Source organism: Pinus tabuliformis, chromosome 2_1 (assembly GCF_031772625.1).
Source record: "Pinus tabuliformis cultivar Carrire ecotype Pingquan chromosome 2_1, CPIR1, whole genome shotgun sequence".
Classification (NCBI taxonomy): Eukaryota; Viridiplantae; Streptophyta; class Pinopsida; order Pinales; family Pinaceae; genus Pinus; species Pinus tabuliformis.
This window is the reverse complement of record NC_142299.1, coordinates 630,713,974-630,731,987: the sequence shown is the minus strand read 5'-3', so window position 1 is coordinate 630,731,987 and position 18,014 is coordinate 630,713,974. Positions and strand designations below refer to the sequence as shown.

Here is an 18,014-nt window from a genome sequence, read left to right as displayed (position 1 = left end):
ATCCTTCTCAAAGGATGATAATTTCAGCAAAGAATTATCAGTCTACAATCAGACGATCGTCTGTTCTATGTACCAAAATGTATTTATAAAGTTGAGCATGGGAATGCCCGCCTCAGCTAGATCATGAAAATGTATGAAAAATAATGTATTGTATTGTATCTTATTACAGGACACTTCTCAGCAGATTGAATGAACTTCGGATCCTCTCAATAAAGCATTTCACCCGATAAACGACCTCATACTTTAGGGGGCATCTGTTATAGACAATTTTGTGCCTTACAGCAACAAGCATGAATTGTCAATAATCCAAGGGATCCAAAGTTCCCTAAACATGATGTTCCTACCCCTAGAGGAACAAGGTCAGCAAACCAACAGCTCTCAGATCAGTTCTCCACCTGAAAACACTCAAAAACAAGCAATCCTGAAATCAAAGCAGGTTCTCCACTAGGCTTCTGCGCTGAAACACAACTCCTCCATGGTGTACCTGCGTTGCAAAGCAGGTAGGACAAAGGCCACCTGCGTTGAGTGAGTTTGGACAAGTGGCACACTGAGTCATTGCCCCAAAAATGACACTTGGATCAGGGATTTCGCCTTGTGATGAGTCAGAGGCTCTGTTTCTCCAAGTGGAAGCAAAGTTCTCCAAGTGGACTCAAGAACTGAAGATCAACTAAAGATTAACTGAAGAGAGAGAGGACACAAGGCAGCTACACATCAGTTGCAAGCTGACTCATCCTTTCTCAATTCATCTATATATTGAGCTCTCTCCTATGAGCTCAGGAGGCTGGAATTTTGTGCAAAGTAATGATATGCTGTTGGTTTCACTATTGAGCTATTGGGTGATTGTTTGAGAGAGGTGAAGAGGAGCAATTCTTTCTGCTGGGAGGTGTTGCTGGGTTGGAGCCTTCAATGGTTGTAATACTCTCAGAACCTTTACTTCTTCATTAATAAAAGCTATTGAGGTTCTTCTATGTGCTCTTGTTTCAATAATATATTGTGATGATTGCATGTTTGGTTTACACTAATCCATGAACCAGTTATGATTGCATGCCTCTTGTAGTTTCCTTCTTTGTTATTTTGCAGGATCTCATTGTAGCTAGGCAAGCAAAAGAACAAGGAGCTAGGAGCAAGCGGCCAAAGAGAAGAGTTTGGATTCGACATTAAGCGCAAGGCAACGGTTAGTGCATTTCTCCATTCTCTTTTGCTTTTATAAAGAAGTAAACCTTAAGTAGTTTGTTTTACAGTTGTTGCTAAGGAACTATCACCCTTAGAGTGGGAATATGGCCAGCCTTTCCTTCAGATGATGATCGTATTCGTATACCTGAAAATACTTATTCATATTAATCAGCCATGCTTCTGCAGCTTCTTCAGATTCTCCATCAAAATGAGGTGGTTTAATCTTTCTAAACTCTCCGTGTAACTCCATCCGGGGTCTTTTGGGAGTCTGATATTCAGAAGCATTGACAGACTTCTCTCCTCTCGTCTCTCCTCTGTCCTCTGCTTCCTCCTGTTCAGTATGATAGCTTTGTTCATCTGTTATGTGTGCTTGTTCCGGCCTCGGATGTGACTGCTGTTGATGCTGTTTATCAGATAAGCTTTTCAGGATCCTCTCTTGTTCAACATTCAATCTTGCGTTATCTGCACGCAACTGAGCCATTTCCTCCTTTAACTCTTGCAAGGTCCTCAATAGCGTTGAATCAGTAGTGCGACCTGCTGCTCCCAGTTGTACCCAGAACTCAGAATTCCCTTGAGGTTGTTCCGTGTTGTCCGGGGGTTCTGGATTCCCAGAAGGAGCACTGTGTCCTCTTCTCATTCTGCTGCTACCTGCTACTGAACATCTCATTAAACAGAGTTAATTGTCTTGATGTATTGCTGAACTGTTATCATAATACTGTTTATAAACATATTGCTGTAATCTTAAAATTTTCCCAAAGGCCACAGAGTTGTAAACCTTGGGCTCTGATACCAATTTGTCACGTACCCATAAGTAAAACTACAGTAAACAATTTTTTTTAATATTGACTACTCTTACATATATTACAACCTTTACTTAACATGTTAAATACATGGACTTTGACTTTTACTTAACCTGCATACGAAATCACAACTCAACTATAAAGAATCATGATGCTATGTTACATGTCAATGCACATGCGTTAACACAATATATATATTTGTTTTTGTCAACTGTTGATTGCCGCTCATAATGTTTCACGGGCTAATGATATGGTTTTCGATATACAAATTACATGATGTGATACCCGGTATCACAGATGGAAATTATTTAATGTTTGATCTACGGCAACTACACTTTCCATATTCCGATAAATCTACCGGATGTGCTGGCAAGTCCGGCTCTGACCTTAGTCCGCATGGTAGCGTTGATGAAGCCCACCTGGCTAGATCGACGGTCGGTTGTCATGCGGCCATGTGCTTGTACTGTGGCCTTGGACTTGTTGCCTCCGCGCCAAAACCTATCCCGAGGTCACCGGTTATCGGACGATGCAGATGGCTCACCGCAGATCCACGGCTCCAACTGTGCCACGAGTCGGTAATTGGGCTGGCTTACTTATATGCTAGTGCTTGTTTCGCGGCTTTAGTCCTCCATTTCATTATGCAGCGTTGTAGCTGCAGCTCTGCATCCTTCCATCGTTGTTTAACTTTCTCTGTCACCCGAGGTTCACTGGCATGCAACCATGGCTTCCAGGCCCTGCATACTTCGTCATTGATGGCGTTGATTATACCAGGTCTCGATTTCGCAGGTAATGAATTATTCCTTCCAGAGCTTGTGTTCACAGTTTACATTTTGGTTCTGCCAGGTTTGTGCTAATGTGTATTCATGGGTATGCAGATGGTCACCGCCCATGCCTCTGGAGTAAGGGGTTTCCTTCGTTCGTCGGCTACCCAACACCGGTAAGGGTTTGAACACTGGTTCTATTCGCATGAGGTTTGTTTTAAGAATTAGCTAAGATATGATTCCCTTGGCAGGGATTACGGGAATGTCCCAAATTCCTCTCTGTTCAAGCTCGGGTTCTCTTTTGCTATTGAGGCCGAGAAGTATCAGTTCATGTATGCACATTTTGGTGTCGTTATTGTTCTATTTTCGTAAGACTTGACTGGTTCTTCTGAACCCAGCTGTAAATCTAATTGTTAACTCTGTTTTTGAACTTCAAGGCGTTCCTGCCTAGTTTAACTGTGGAACATTTGTGTATTCAAGTGCACAATGATATATTTATACTCAGTTTCTTTTGCATGGATAAATATACTTGTTCTTTGTCGTTTCGATATCATGGATAGCTTCGTGCCGGTGTGAGTAGCTGTATGTATTCCGTCAAGGCACTGTGCATGTATTTTCTTAATGTTTAGGAATGTAACTTTAGTTATGGTTGCCGGCTTGGTGCCTCGACCAGCCTGGCGTAAGCTACGGCTCGGCCGAGGGGTTTCACTAAGCAGCATATCAATGTGAAGAACCGCCGGGGTTTTGGACTTACAGTCACAGTCTTCCCCTCACCGCGGCGTTCTAGTTTATATTCACCTTCTGTTTTTTCGTTAAGAAGAAATAAAATGCTTTACATAACATGCAGTACCGTTTTCTGTGAATGCGTGTTCAACTGTATAAGATATCGTCGAAATGCATTTCCTCTGCAATCTTTATAATATTTATGGTCCGGTTGCTTATGAGTAAAGTTCTGTGATAATAGTACATGGTTTACCGTAACATATGCAACAAAGATTTCAATGTTCTGTTCTCTCGCTTGAACGCGAGCCTTTAAACTTAGTTCTGTGTTTACAATTTATTGCCGGGGTTTTACCCTATTCAAGTTACAAGGAACGGCTGTAGGTTTCGTTACATTTGCGGAATAGTTGTATATATACATGTATCTATATGCCGGCTTATCTTTCATACTTGGTTGCGTTTTCCTCTTTTCTATTTCATAAACACAGGGTTCTGTTTTCGGTTCTGTTTTCTGAATAAGTTATAGACACTGTAACCATAACCCTTCGGGGTATTTACTAGGGTTTTGAGGAGTACTGTAACCGCAGTCTCCGGTAATATTTCCCCTGTAGATTCTTAAGTTCTTTTCTCAGGTTCTTGTTCGGGTCAATAATACACTTGACTCGGTGGTTTTATTATCATTTACACAGTAAACTATACATGTTTTCCTAAGGCTGTATATATTGTCTATAATGCACAGAGCATATCATTTCTATTTTCTCGACACTGACTTATAATAAAAGCAGTCAATACTTCACTGTCTTATAATAAAAGCAGTCAATACTTCACTTATTTCACTGTTCTATTCACAGAACCAAAATAAACATTTAATCCTTTAATAGTTGCATAAGCAAGAAGCCATACCTGCTTCTGTGCCAAACCTCTTTATGATGCTTGTCAATCCACCCGTCCGTAGGAAGTCTTTGCTGAGCTTCCACCCCCAAGCACTTGCAGGTCCTACTCGACCGCAATAACACTGGTCTTTGCCAGTCAACGCTATCTGATCCTAACCAGACGTAGCGTGCACAGGAAAGTTTTTCCTTTTTCCACTTCTGCTATCTGATCCTCACCAGCATAGCATTTCTTTCTGCCATCTGATCCCAACCAGACTTGGCATTTTTTCCCCTTTTTCCTCTGGGGTCTCAACTACCTCCAGGTAGTTAGGGTAACTGATTCCTCAATTACTTAACCATGATTAATCATAACTCAATTCAGAATGGTACCAATACAATCTGTCTTTTTATTAACATAACATTAACATTAACAACATAATTACACATATTTAAATAAAGTCTTTGTTCCATATTTACTTCACTAGTTACTAGCATTTACTTTTCACAAGGGGTGTTACAGTGGAGTAAAATTTTGTTTGAGATTTGGAGGTATGGATAAAGTGGTGGCTTTTTAAGAATAACAATGATGAGTTCATAAGATTAGGAGGTATATAATAAATTTTGACAAAGTTGCTTTTTTACTAATTGACTACTACTGAGGTGGTTTTCTTTGAATAACAATGATGAGTTAACCTACATAAGACTAGGATGTATCTACAAACTTGCTTCCTTACTAATTATCACAAGGTTGTTTTCTTTGAATAACAATGATGAGTTAACCTACATAAGACTAGGAGGCATTTGACAGACTTGCCTCCTTACTAGTGAAGTGGTTTTCTTTGAATAACAGTGATGAGTTAACGTACATAAGATTAGGAGGCATCTGACAAACTTGTTCACGAGGTAGTTTTCTTTGAATAACAACAATGAGTTAATCTACATAAGACTAGGAGGCATTTGACAAATTTGCCTCCTTACTAGTGAGTTGGTTCTCTTTGAATTACAATGATGAGTTAACCTACATAAGACTAGGAGGCATTTGACAAACTTTGACAAAGTTGCCCTCTTACTAACTGACTGTGGTTTTCTTTGAATAATAACAATGAGTTAACCTACATAAGACTAGGAGGCATTTGACAAATTTGCCTCCTTACTAGTGAGTTGGTTTTCTTTGAATAACAATGATGAGCTAACCTACATAAGACTAGGAGGCATCTGACAAACTTTGACAAAGTTGCCCTCTTACTAACTGACTACCAGTGAGGTGGTTTTCTTTGAATAACAATGATGAGTTAACCTACATAAGACTAGAAGGCATTGGACAAACTTGCCTCCTTACTGATTATCAAGTGGTGGTTTTCTTTGAATAACAATTGTGAGTTAACCTGCATAAGACTAGGAGGCATTTGACAAACTTGCCTCCTTACTAATTATCACGAGGTGGTTTTCTTTGAATAACAGTGATAAGTCAACCTATATTAGCAAATAACAATCAATGATGGTGATGGTTTTCTCATGGTTGGTTTGACAACTAATTTATGATAGATTTTCCCGCTATGTAAACAAAAATATTAACTAGACTCCTCTTTCCATCATTAACAAAAATTTAAATGAAAAATAATAAGTATAACTATATATATTAAATGGTTAGTAAATATATATCAAATAAATATCAAAACATTTATTTAATAACAAATTTCATGACATAACTATTTTAGAGATATATCTCAACTTTATATATATATATTAAAAATATTCTAAAATATCTGTAAAAATCAAATCCATATTATTTACTCAATAAGTATTAATAATTAAATTAAATTTCAAAAAACACTATGTAAATTAGTTATAATAGAAAAACTATTATAATTACTCATGTCAACCAAAAAAAAGGTGGCCCATGGCCCCGGGGCCTTATACAGCCATGGACATAAATACTGCAAATACTTATGTCAACAACTCCATAATTAGACGCTGGTCACGGGGTCAACTCCATAATTAGAGATTGGTCAGGGGGTCTTGTATATTAGCGCTTGGAAACCCAGTGACTCTGTAGTATAGTTTTTCCTTTCTCTGTTTTGCTGTCTCATTTTTGTTTTGTTTCATGTAGTCGTGATTCATAGCTTTTGCTCATAGCTTTATTCTCTTTTACAGATTTGTCAAGTGATTGAATTAGATTTTAAAAATACCAAAAACATTCGGTAGTTATTCATACATTCAGCTCTTTACTTTCATGTTCATTTCCACTCGCATTCGTTGCCAGTCTCACATTCATACGAATATTTACACATCTTTCATAGGTATACCGTATAAATGGATTCTAAGCTTTGAACACACGTATTGAGGACTTTTTATTCCAGTTTTGTCATGTTTCTTCACAATTTCGATTACTTAAGCTAGGTTTTCCATTGGTTGACTGAATGGTTGTATTGTTTTCATAGACAATTACATTTCTTCTTTAGATAGTTGTTATTTCTTTCATAGAATAATTGTTCTTACTTTCATGGTGTAAATTTTTTTTGGATCAGAACTTGAATGATTTTTTAAAACAGATCGTTGTTTTTTATTTCATTAGATAATATCAACTTTAATTAATTCAAGGTTCATTACTTTCTTAGAATAAATTGATTTTGCTTTCACTCGATTAAAATTTGAATAGTTGTTTTTATTTCGTAGAATAATTGTCTTTTATTGCCTTTATTTTTATTAATTCATTAGAATAATTTATTTCGTTAGATTCAAGTGTGTGTTCTGACTAGATTTCATCTCATAGGTAGAATTGTATTGCATTCATAGGCTTTTATGCTTCAAGATTTAAGTGCTTCATTTAAGATTCCATTGTCATTTCATACATTAATATAACACTCCATTTTGAATAGATTAATCATTTATAGACTAAGATTTTTCCACTCAAATTGAAAGTTGATCACCTAACACATATAATGTAGTGTACTTAACAAGTTTACGAACCTAGATTGACATTTAAAAAATAATAATTTTGTTGCACAGTTAAATTACCCAGTAGCAAGTTATTATGTGTGACATGCACCCATTAAATAGTTAACCACACATTACCAATAATGCAAATAAAGCTGAGGACTATTTGAATATTGTATCACCAAAGAATTCACATAGCCCACTTCCTAACATGCCAAGGTAAAGGCTCCACAAGGACATTTACTTCTAGGTTCTCTTAGATATAACAAGGTAATGAAAAATGGATGTTTAGACTTCCAAGCTTCTATATTCAATAAATGTTCATTCTTTTATCCCAAATGCTGCTATATTAGTGTTATCAAGAGAGAGAAATATTTTCACCTCCCAAAGTCATCTCTTCATTCTAGAAAGAGCATACCCCTATTTTTTTTTGGAAAATATGTTGAGTAAGAGAACTCATTCTCACCACTCAAACTAGATCACATGTTTTGAAGTTAAATAACTCTTAATATTTTAATTAAAGTTCAATACCATCATTCCCATACCATTGATCTTACTTGTTAAAAAATATTGAGACTCGCATGCTAAAATTGTAATATCAACCAATGTATTTATTTCCCTTTTCTCTAAAGGATGTGTATTACTCGTATGATACTATTCCAGGGTCCTTCAATTTGATAATGTTTCCACAATTTTACCACATATATATTAAAAAACAAAAACAACATAATTGACAACTCACTATATATATTTGTTATGACATATTAAAACATGTCAAAGAATTTGATCATGAAAATTTACATAAGTTAACCAACGACAAGAAGAATACATGGTTATAGTGTGGTGTAGGGCCACCCCTGCACATACCCACAGTATGCATGAAACGCATAAAAATAATTGTCCCAGGAGTTTGACTCTTCTATGGAGTCAAAACTTCAAAGCATAAATGGTTAAACCCTTTATAACCATTCCTTGTTATCAGAACTCAATCACCCTGCCTTAAAGCCTATTGGCCCTATATCGACCCTCAAGTCTTTGTATAAGACTTTGGTTAAAGTCCTTCTTCAAAATCTTTCTATCGACTTAAGAAATCCTCCTAAAATAGTGTTTCCGCCTTTTATATGACCTCCGCATAGAACCCGAGGTTGTACCTCATCGCTGATCGCAATCGAGACCTCAAAAGTCCACAGTTATTCCTCGGCCTCTATCACATCTGATATGCGAACATATTACATAAAACTATGGAAAACTCTACTTTATTGTATAGCCGGATCTCAAGGGTTATTCATCCGCATATATAAATTTGTCGGATCCGTGCTTGAGTCGCCCACTCCTCCGATATGCCCGAACTCTGCTTGGTCCTGATCACCGATCTTCGATTATCGGCGATTGTTGTATCGGCGCTCACTTTACGCTGTCTATCAGCCCTCCTATCCTGCGATATGCGATCGTTTCTCTGCCATTCGATCAACCCCAATCCAGTGGTCTACATTTCATCGCTCTATCGCAATCGGTGTTTACAAAGGGTTAAGACCTAATCTATCGAAGAAGACTTCCACCGATGTGAACAATCTCGACCATTGATCTTTTAGATCTAATGGTTGTTGAGTCTTCGTGCAATCGTTTCGTTTAGTCTTGATCCCACTTATCTTTAATGAACCATGCGTTAAAAACGCTTCCTGGTCACACTCTATCTGCAATTATGGATTCTTATATAATTTCTCCAAGGAAGGCTTGGATAATTGATTGAGCATAAAAACGCTCAAACACTAGTAAGGAATTAAGGTTGATCACACTATTTCAACCACTGTCATTCGTAAATTCATGCATAAAACAGAGAAGAATGCATAGTTTCTTTCGTAGGCATACACACAGAGAAAAGCAAAGGATCCCATACAAATGGCCTATTAACACATGTACTGAAACATTTATTCAATATAACACAATTTTCAAAGTCTCGCCCTTTGGCTTGACTACAGCAATAACAACCCTGTTCCAGTTGAAATCCTCACTCTCTCCTTTCTGCTTCTCTCACTAATCTTCCAGCCTCTCTCTCCTAGTCTAGCTAACCAACCCCTCAATTATACGAGGAAATCACAATTTATACAAAGAATGGATTCATGACCCAATTTTGGTTCAGAATTTGAAATCTCTCAACCTCTCCTAAAAAGTCTCTTCAGTTCCACTCTTTTCTAAACAACCACTAAATCAAGCTTTCAGTTTCCTCATTTTCTATTTAAACCAATTAAATCTAACAGTTTGGCCTGATCTCCACACAGGGAGAATCAATCAGCCACTATGCCCCTTTTCTCATATTTTACAATAAATAAACACTCTCACATATTTAAATAAACAAAATTAATTAAACTCTTGCCTTCCAACCCCTTGCTAGTCACAACATGTGATCACATTATCACATTGCTAACTAGGCTTGAATGCTCCTGCATCAGACTCCCAAAGTTGAAAGTTTCCATGGAATCCTATTCATGAGTCTTTCTATTTCCTCTGTTGTAAACTTCATCAGAATTCGTTCCCCAACTGGTTACCTGATCCTTTTCATCTGCAAGTGTATTTTCTACCTCCTTTGTTTCTCGTGGTTGCCAAACTTTGTGTTGTGGATGTCTTTTGCTCTGCATTCATAAGCATCTCCTTTTCATAATGTTTTGGTGTTGATACCATGTATAAACACCTCCTCAAACAACATAAATCTCTGCTTCTCTATCTACTGTTGTCATGTCATTATACCAATAGAATTGATCTCTATCTTCAGGTATTTTCTCTTGTCTTGTACCTGACTATTCCTTTTGACTTCTGACTCGATCACCAACATCTCCTTCTGTCTATAAACCAATTTCTTTATGTTGTCTTGTATATCCTTCCATCTTTCCTTGATTTGCTGACTTTGACAATTCTTTATACTCATCGCCTTTGTAGTTTTCATCATCCACCTATCCAATAGCTTAAGTAGAGTCCTTCCAATCTCAAAAGAAGATTGGGTTTTGGTTAATACAAGAACATATAGCCTTCCAACTATATATTTTCCTCTGACTGCAAATATATTAATTATTGAACTTTGTTCAATTTTCTCCATTTTCTTATCAACCTTAATTGAACTGCTCACCCAATTTCCCCATTGCATCCTCAATATAAACTCTCAACTTTTAAGTCTTCTTTGTATTAAGAGCAAAATCTGTCTGTGGACTATACTTCCACATCTCCTGAAATCTTCTTCCTCTTCGGCAATAACTGGTTTAAGAGCTATGCCAACTCTCCTTCCTCTATTCCAAGTTTCTAAGTCAACTCGTTGCTTACTCTCATCTTCTTGTTTCCATAAAGAAAACTGACTTTCTACAGCTCCAGAATTTACATCTTCCTTCATATTTATTAGTGCAAACATATCTCCAAGAGTAGTTTGTCCTTCATCCTGAAAACCACATTCAACAATTAATAATTCATAGTCAGAAAATATATTACATTTTCTATCTCTGTCTTCATTAATTCTACTCCATAAGTTTTCTGATTTGTCATCCTCTTGATGTATATATGACATGTCAAACTTGTCACATTGTCTTGTCTTGAAAAAATCTTCTTTGTCTTCACTTTGTTCTGAATGCTGTCTAAGTTCTGAATTCTATTCTTTGCTCTTCTCCTTGGCCTTTCTTCCTTTCACGCTCCTTTTCATTCTTCTTGTTCCTTCCTTACAAATCTGTAAGTTGCTGAGTTGCCTTTTCCATTCCTCCTTAGTTTCAATAAAAATCTGCCAATCTCTGAGTTTAGAACCTAAAGTTCTATTTGTTTCCATACAAGAAACAAAATCACCAGATACTATAGGTTTCTCATTCCACTGTTGAGTCCCTTTCACAATAGTGAAAATTATTGTCATCACCATGAATATCACCTTCCACTGTTCCCCTGGGTTGCTCACTGCATATACATAGTTCACAAAAGCATCCTTACCTTCATCCTCTAAGATTTCCTGTCTATTTTCAATTTGATGTTTACACTCACATTTATTCTTTTGGTAATTTGTACAAATATCATTGTCTTTAATTTCCAATTGTGCATCAGTGGCCACCAACCTCTCTTTGTGTTTATGTTTATCCTCTTTTCCTTTCTTCTTCATAACCTTGAACAGATTAACTATACCTCCTTAGGTTTAATTTTCTTTATAAACCTTGGTTCTATCATCTTCCATAATACACTCTTTAGTAAGATTCCTTTCCATTAATGATCCATTATGTCCTTTCAAGATTATTTCTTGCCCATTAACTATCAATAAAGGTTCATAATTTTTGAATAAAAATTGAAGAGATAATTCCATTACCTCAAGTGTTTATATTGTATCTACACTCCTGTTTGCTCCTTCCATAAGGTCATCTTCATACCTCTTTTCTACTTCTCCTTTTGCAATCTGCAACTCCTTTTTGTCTTCAGACTGTTTGCCATCTTTCTGCCAAGTCTTACTGGATGCATCATCTTCATCTTCTTTAGTAGTCTTCAACATTTGTCCATCTCCAGTGTCCTTGAACACATGATCAATCAAGAATTGTTATATTACTTCCATTTCTTCTAACAATTTCATTTCTTCAGCAACCTGCATAAACATACCATCTAAAGTTTGGTCATCACCTGCATACATACACAAATCATCAGTTTAAAAAATCCTAGGCTCCTTTTTCTTTGATGTTTCAAACATCACATCTCTCTGTGGATTCGAACTTGTCCAACAGTTCAGGAAATCATCAATGATTCCTTCCTCAGTAAGGTAAATCTTTTGAATGATTGACCGGAGAATCCACAGTTTTAACATTTTTGTACCAACGTTTCAAATCCCAAATGGGATCCATCTTCAGGATAAGAGAATGATGGATCCTATTTGGGATTTGAAACGTTGGTACAAAAATGTTAAAACTATGGATTCTCCGGTCAATGATTCAAAAGGTAAATCTCTTGCTTGTGTCTACAATAGCTATCTTCCATCTCTAACTCAACTGCTCTGAGTTCTTCTCTTAATTTGATATACTTTCTCCTCTTTACCTGTTTCTGCAACAACTTCCACTTTATCTTCTCTCTTTTCATAGTCCAACCATATCTTCGGTTTCCTTCACCTTTTTCTAGCAACACTATCATGTTATCCATAATTATCTTCAGTTCTGTAATTTCTCTGTCAAATACCTCTTGACTCATCTTCTCTCCTTTGCCTTGTTCCTTGGCATCCTCCTTTCCTCTACTGTGGCTTCTCTCTGAACCCCTACTATGACTATCAGTAGTCATTTCCTCATTATCTCTATGAGCTTCTCACTCACTATGAGCTGCACTAAGCCTCTGTGACAACAAGTCCTTCCTACTGTCACTTACCTCACCAATCCCTTCTCTGGACTTGGCCTTTTGGTAAGCACTGGTTCTCTATCTCTGGAACCTCTTGAGAATTCTCTTCTGCTCTCTTTAGGCTTGTATCCTCAACTCACCTTCTCTTGAGAACACTTTAACTATTCTCCCTGTCCAACTTTCAGCTAGAATATTTAGGTTCATTGCCACCAACACAACTCCTCTCTTTCTTCACACAGTCTGCTACTGTGTGTTGCTGCTACCACTCTCTTCCCTTTATAAAAATAATTCAAATGAACCAATCATCAAAATACAACTCATACCTGCTGATCTATCTCTTTCACCTTGCTCTGGTTGGACAATACACATGCTGCTTTACCTTTTGAACTTCAATCCCTCTTTCAACCAAATTCCTGTTCTTGCTGAGTACATCTATATTCACTTATTTCCTTGCAATAGTTTGTTGCAAATTCATTACCTACATTCACCTACACATACCATTAAAGCTTTAAAACTTACCAGATCCTTTCTAATCCTAGCTTCCTCAAATCTCTTTTCCACAGTCTCTCTTGAATAACCAACTGAAGTCTTCATTGCCTGTAACATGTCATAATTCTTCTATGCATGACCCCTTACGTTCTCTGTTCTCCCTTTGTGTCAGATCCATTACAATGCCAGTTATATATGCTGGGAAATATAATTTAGTTCCTCAATCAGTCTCCACAGAGCATTAATCTTGCTCTGATACCAAAATTGATGTAGGGTTACCCCGCACATACCCACAGTATGCATGAAATGCATTAAAATAATTGTCCCAGGAGTTTGACTCTTCTATGGAGTCAAAACTTCAAAGCATAAATGGTTAAGCCCTTTATAACCGTTCCTTGTTATGGAACTCAATCACCCTGCCTTAAAGCCTATCGACCCTATATCGACCCTCAAGTATTTGTATAAGACTTTGGTTCAAGTCTTTCTTCAAAATCTTTCTATCGACTTAAGAAATCCTCCTAAAACAATGCTTCCACCTTTTGTACAACCTCCGCATAGAACCCGAGGTTGTACCTCATCGTTGATTGCAATCGGGACTTCACAAGTCCATAGTTATTCGTCGGCCTCTATCGCATCTGATATGCAAACATATTACATAGAACTATGGAAAACTCCACTTTATTGTATAGTCGAATCTCAAGGGTTATTAATTCGCGTATATAAATTTGTCAAATCCGCGCTTGAGTCACCCACTCCTCCGATATGCTCGAACTTTGCTTGGTCTCGATCGTCGATCTCCGATTATTGGCGCTCACTTTATGCTGTCTATCAACCCTCCTATCCTGCGATATGTGATCATTCCTTCGTCATTCGATCAACCTCGATCCAATGGTCTACATTGCATCGCTCTATCGCATTCTGCATTTGCAAAGGGTTAAGACCCGATCTATCCACGAAGACTTCCACCGATGTGAACAATCTCGATCGTTGATATTTTAGATCTAATGGTTGTTGAGTCTTCTCGCAACTGTTTCCTTTAGTCTTGATTCTGCTTATCTTCAATGAAACCTGTGTTAAAAACGCTTCCTGGCCACACTCTATCTGTAATTATGGATTCTTATATAATTTCTCTGGGAAGGCTTGGATAATTGACTGAGCATAAAAACGCTCAAACAATACTAAGGAATTAAGGTTGATCATGCTATTTCAACCACTGTCATTCGTAAATTCATGCATAAAACAGAGAAGAATGCATAATTTCTTCCGTAGGCATACACACAGAGAAAAGCAAAGGATCTCATACAAATGGCCTATTAACACATGTATTGAAACATTTATTCAATATAACACAATTTTTAGAGTCTCGCCCTCTAGCTTGACTACAGCAATAACAACCATGTTCTAGTTGAAATCCTCTCTCTCTCCTTTCTACTTCTCTTGCTAATCTTCCAGCCTCTCTCTCCTAGTCTAGCTAACCAACCCCTCAATTATACAAGGAAATCGCACTTTATACAAAGAATGGATTCATGACCCAATTTTGGTTCAGAATCTGAATCTCTCAACCTCTCCTAAAAAGTCTCTTTAGTTCCACTCTTTTCTAAACAACCACTAAATCAAGCTTTCAGTTTCCTCATTTTCTTTTTAAACCAATTAAATCTAACAGTTTGGCCTGATCTCCACATAGGGAGAATCAATCAGCCACTATGCCCCTTTCTCATATTTTACAATAAATAAACACTCTCACGTATTTAAATAAATAAAATTAATTAAACTCTTTCCTTTCAACCCCTTGCTAGTCACAACATGTGATCACGTTATCACATTGCTGACTAGGCCTGAATGCTCCTACATCATAGTGGCTCAATTGTAGTGCTCCTGCTAGGATCACCTGACTAAATATGCCACCCTACCAATTTGGAAAGTGTATCAAACTTCCTATCCTAGGGAACCTCCACAAGTTCCCTAGCTCAAGTCCAAATGACGGTCGTAGTGTGTTTAAGATCCTTGTGCCAAAACCCCTCCAGTTTCCAACACCAAATTCCACCACTTAGTGACAACCAAACCTTTACACTCCCAAGTGCCAAAACTAAAAAATCAACCCAAAGTGCCAAAACCAAATCAACCCCAAAATCCTCCTGAGTTCCCCAAAATTTCCCCTGTAAGAATGCCCTCTCTCACTCCCATTTTGCCACACTTATCTCACCCTTTGATTTAATGTGATCAGCCTCCCATAATGACCCCGATCATTCTCCACCTATTCCCTTATCCAAAAGTAACTCGTGGAAGTCAAATTTGTCTCGCCAATAAGGATGATAAATTAATAAACTAATAATATTTACTTTTACATTTCAATCAAATTAAAATGGATCCTTTAGAATCCAAATTAATTATTTATTGAATTAATCATAATAATCATTAATGAATTATTAATCTAGATGAATGGTTCCTCAAGTGATTAACCACTAATTAATATTAATACTAATCATAGGATACTAATGTATCTCTGTGAGATGTGGGTATGTAGCTAGCATATGCATACCTTGCACGTGTACCAATAATTCTTATAATAATCAATCACATAAGTTAATCACTGAGTAGGTAGGTTAATAACATAATATAAGCTAATAGGATCAAGAAGTGGGAATTACATACCACGTGTGAGGACCATTTTGTGATCCTTCAATTTTGATAAAGTTTCCACAATTCATTGTGTATTTATTAAAAACAACATAATTGACAATTACATATATATATATATATATATATATTTTATTTTGATAGTTTACATAACTTAGCCAACCACAAGAAGAATACCTGGTTATGTAGCTCTATTGTGGTGTACACGTTGGGACCACCCAAGTGAATATGTCATCCTACCAACTAGAAAAATCTATCCAACTTCCTAGCCCAAGGAGCGTCCACAAGTTCCCTCGCCATCCAAGGCCAAGTCTAAACCATAGTTGTAGTGTGTCTGAGATTCATGTTCCAACACCCCTTTCGTGTCCAACACCAAAATAAACCTCTCAGTGACAGGAAAACTCTACATTGCAAGTGCCCAAACCCCAAAATCAACCTAAAGTGTGAAAACCAAATCAAACCACAAAATCATCTCATGTTTCCCCAGAGTTACCCTATAAGAATGCCCCTTCTCCCTCCCATTTTCTTGAATTTATCTTTGCCACGAGTTAATGCCACCAATGTGCCATAATGGCCCCTACCATCCTTTGCCTGTTATGGTATCCAAAATTAATTAGAGGTATCCAAAATTAATTCGAGGAAGTCAAACTTGTCACGTAAATAAAGATGATAAAATAATAAAATAATAAAATTTATTTTTATGGGACAATCAAATCAAAACGGATTCGCCAGAATCCTAATTAACTAAATGTTGAATTAATCATAATAACCATTAATGAATTATTAATCAATATTAAAAATTAATCAATTGATTAACCACTAATTAAACTTAATACTAATCATAGTATACTAATGTATCCATGCAAGATGCAGATATGTAACTAGCATACAAATACTTCGTAGGTGTACAAATAATTCTTATAAGAATCGATTACATAATTCAATCACTCAATGGATAGACTAATAACCTAATATAAGTTAATAAAAAAAAAATAACATTACAAGTCCAATAAGAAGGTTCTTTCCATAACTAATTTTGATAATTTTCTTTCCGAATAGATACTCAACATATTTTCACTACATAGACATCACTCGAAAGCATAATCTTCAAAGTAGAAGTTCAAATGAAACCATTGTTTAAAAGACCTAGTAGAGCCCAATGATTTGAGCATACGAAAATTATCTAGATACGAGGGAATGAAATTAGCAACCTAGCTATGCTACGTGGATTCTAGTTGCATTAGGAATGACCATGTTAAACGAGAATGCTATGTGGACTTTAGTTGCATTACTAATGTTGTTGCCAATGACATCTGCCAATGACATCTTTTTCTGGAATCAAGTCATTTGGGAATGGCTGGTAGCATATTGATTTGGAAGGATTCCCTTCAGTGGAAACTGATCGGACAACTGGCACTGGAGTGGGTGCGTATCACAGAAACGATGAGGAATGCGGTTTTTTTTTATGATAGGAGGGGCAGTCGGATTACTTGGGCCGGGAAGAAAAAAAAGCTGGGGAGATCCAGGTGGGGGACACTTATTACAACCTATGAATGAAGTATCTACAGCTCTGGTTTACAAATTTTGATATACGAAAATGCCTTCCATGCTCATCATGTTCTTATGGTTGTCATGGCAAAATAAAAACCTTACCTAGGACAAAGGCCGGGGATTTGCTTCTTATGTTGGAATGAGGAGGAAGACAACAGTGATCTATTTCGGAAATGCCCTTGTTTTGTCTGCATAGGGAAACATTTTTCTGCTAATATGAACATTCCATATATGAACATTCCATATGTGCGATACAATAACATAACTGACTGTTTAAAATGGTGGAGCTTACAATGTCACAGATGAGGATGCTTCCCTTGGCAATTTTTTTTTTGGGAGATTTGGAAATGGCGCAATCAATGTATTTTTAGAAATAATAAGGTGAAAGAGGAAATGATACTTACTGACATAAATCAATGGATCACTATTGACAATGACAATGGCTACTCGCTCAATGGCTACTCGCTCAAGGATAAGGCAGACAAGGGGGCGAATCCACGCACTGTTTTTCAGTGTGCTTTTTTGATGGGGCATCATGAGGAGGCCGCTGTGGCATTTGGATTAAGTTCTTTGAAGACCAAGAGTTTTGGATACACTGGCATGTGGGAGCCGGATCAAACATGAAAGTGGAAGCCATCGCTTTGTGGGGATTACTCTAGTTCACAAAATACATAGACATCCCTGACATTATTTCTATGAGGATTCTAGTTGTATCATTGATCACATCAGTGGAGAAAATAAGATAC

At 37.0% G+C, this 18,014-nt stretch overlaps 1 long non-coding RNA gene across 1 annotated transcript; it reads left to right on the top strand.

The window, feature by feature from the left end:
* Positions 1 to 2,576: 2,576 nt before the first annotated feature.
* LOC149202133 (uncharacterized) lies at positions 2,577 to 3,287 on the top strand. Its single transcript, XR_016253500.1, has 4 exons — positions 2,577 to 2,759; positions 2,849 to 2,910; positions 2,986 to 3,029; positions 3,083 to 3,287. It is a non-coding gene; the product is annotated as an uncharacterized LOC149202133 (long non-coding RNA).
* The last annotated feature ends 14,727 nt before the right edge of the window (positions 3,288 to 18,014 follow it).